The 2,500-nt window shown below is 58.4% G+C and overlaps 1 protein-coding gene across 1 annotated transcript in view; it reads right to left on the bottom strand.

Moving 5' to 3' along the window:
• Window positions 1–2,500, bottom strand: part of plch1 (phospholipase C, eta 1) — a 154,776-nt gene that overhangs the window by 10,670 nt on the left and 141,606 nt on the right.

Here is a 2,500-nt window from a genome sequence, read left to right as displayed (position 1 = left end):
GGGCAAAACAGAGAAGAGGGCGACACATCCTATTGTTCTCTCTTTTATACTGACAGAGATAGTTCCCGCTCAATGCTGGCCTGTCAGAGGGAGGAGGAGCGTGGTTTAAACTTGCTCCTCCTGTCGTCGGCATGTAGGCTGATCCCAGCGTCGTGACGCACTTCCTGTTGCCGGTTGTAGTTCTTCTTGTCTTCAACGGTTGATTTACTCGTAGTTTATGTACTTAGCATGGCTTCCCCAGTATATTATAAAGGTTATGCATACAAATAGCCAGTTCAACCCTAACACTGCCCTGCTGCCTGCCATCTAATGTGTGTCTGGCCCAGTACTGCCCTGCTGCCTGCCATCTATGGTGTGTCTGGCCCAGTACTGCCCTGCTGCCTGCCATCTATGGTGTGTCTGGCCCAGTACTGCCCTGCTGCCTGCCATCTATGTTGTGTCTGGCCCAGTACTGCCCTGCTGCCTGCCATCTATGGTGTGTCTGGCCCAGTACTGCCCTGCTGCCTGCCATCTATGTTTAGAACAGATGACTGGGTCTAGGTGACAGTTCAGGTCAAAGTCACAATGACTCTGTCTAGGAATCAACAGGGGGAGAGAGGAGGGTTCAGAAGGGGGAGAGAGGAGGGTTCAGAAGGGGGAGAGAGGAGGGTTCAGTAGGGGGAGAGAGGAGGGTTCAGTAGGGGGAGAGAGGAGGGTTCAGTAGGAGGAGAGAGGAGGGTTCAGTAGGGGGAGAGAGGAGGGTTCAGAAGGGGGAGAGAGGAGGGTTCAGAAGGGGGAGAGAGGAGGGTTCAGAAGGGGGAGAGAGGAGGGTTCAGAAGGGGGAGAGAGGAGGGTTCAGAAGGGGGGAGAGAGGAGGGTTCAGTAGGGGGAGAGAGGAGGGTTCAGTAGGGGGAGAGAGGAGGGTTCAGAAGGGGGGAGAGAGGAGGGTTCAGTAGGGGGAGAGAGGAGGGTTCAGAAGGGGGAGAGAGGAGGGTTCAGAAGGGGGAGAGAGGAGGGTTCAGTAGGGTGAGAGAGGAGGGTTCAGTAGGGGGAGAGAGGAGGGTTCAGAAGGGGGAGAGAGGAGGGTTCAGTAGGGTGAGAGAGGAGGGTTCAGTAGGGGGAGAGAGGAGGGTTCAGTAGGGGGAGAGAGGAGGGTTCAGTAGGGGGAGAGAGGAGGGTTCAGTAGGAGGAGAGAGGAGGGTTCAGAAGGGGGAGAGAGGAGGGTTCAGTAGGAGGAGAGAGGAGGGTTCAGAAGGGGGAGAGAGGAGGGTTCAGTAGGGGGGAGAGAGGAGGGTTCAGTAGGGGGAGAGAGGAGGGTTCAGTAGGGGGGAGAGAGGAGGGTTCGGCAGGGGGAGAGAGGAGGGTTCAGAAGGGGGAGAGAGGAGGGTTCAGTAGGGGGAGAGAGGAGGGTTCAGAAGGGGGAGAGAGGAGGGTTCAGAAGGGGGAGAGAGGAGGGTTCAGTAGGGGGAGAGAGGAGGGTTCAGAAGGGGAGAGAGAGAGGGTTCAGTAGGGGGGAGAGAGGAGGGTTCAGAAGGGGGAGAGAGGAGGGTTCAGTAGGGGGAGAGAGGAGGGTTCAGTAGGGGGAGAGAGGAGGGTTCAGTAGGGGGAGAGAGGAGGGTTCAGAAGGGGGAGAGAGGAGGGTTCAGAAGGGGGAGAGAGGAGGGTTCAGTAGGAGGAGAGAGGAGGGTTCAGAAGGGGAGAGAGGAGGGTTCAGTAGGGGGAGAGAGGAGGGTTCAGAAGGGGGGAGAGAGGAGGGTTCAGAAGGGGGAGAGAGGAGGGTTCAGTAGGGGGAGAGAGGAGGGTTCAGAAGGGGGAGAGAGGAGGGTTCAGTAGGGGGAGAGAGGAGGGTTCAGTAGGGGGAGAGAGGAGGGTTCAGTAGGGGGAGAGAGGAGGGTTCAGAAGGGGGAGAGAGGAGGGTTCAGAAGGGGGAGAGAGGAGGGTTCAGTAGGGTGAGAGAGGAGGGTTCAGTAGGGGGAGAGAGGAGGGTTCAGTAGGGGGAGAGAGGAGGGTTCAGTAGGGGGAGAGAGGAGGGTTCAGTAGGGGGAGAGAGGAGGGTTCAGAAGGGGGAGAGAGGAGGGTTCAGAAGGGGGAGAGAGGAGGGTTCAGTAGGAGGAGAGAGGAGGGTTCAGAAGGGGGAGAGAGGAGGGTTCAGTAGGGGGAGAGAGGAGGGTTCAGAAGGGGAGAGAGGAGGGTTCAGTAGGGGGGAGAGAGGAGGGTTCAGTAGGGGGAGAGAGGAGGGTTCAGTAGGGGGAGAGAGGAGGGTTCAGTAGGGGAGAGAGGAGGGTTCAGTAGGGGGAGAGAGGAGGGTTCAGTAGGAGGAGAGAGGAGGGTTCAGAAGGGGGAGAGAGGAGGGTTCAGAAGGGGGAGAGAGGAGGGTTCAGAAGGGGGAGAGAGGAGGGTTCAGAAGGGGGAGAGAGGAGGGTTCAGTAGGGGGAGAGAGGAGGGTTCAGTAGGGGGAGAGAGGAGGGTTCAGTAGGGGGAGAGAGGAGGGTTCAGAAGGGGGAGAGAGGAGGGTTCAGAA

This window comes from Salmo salar, chromosome ssa09 (assembly GCF_905237065.1).
Source record: "Salmo salar chromosome ssa09, Ssal_v3.1, whole genome shotgun sequence".
Lineage (NCBI taxonomy): Eukaryota > Metazoa > Chordata > Actinopteri > Salmoniformes > Salmonidae > Salmo > Salmo salar.
This window is presented reverse-complemented; position numbering and strand designations above follow the sequence as displayed.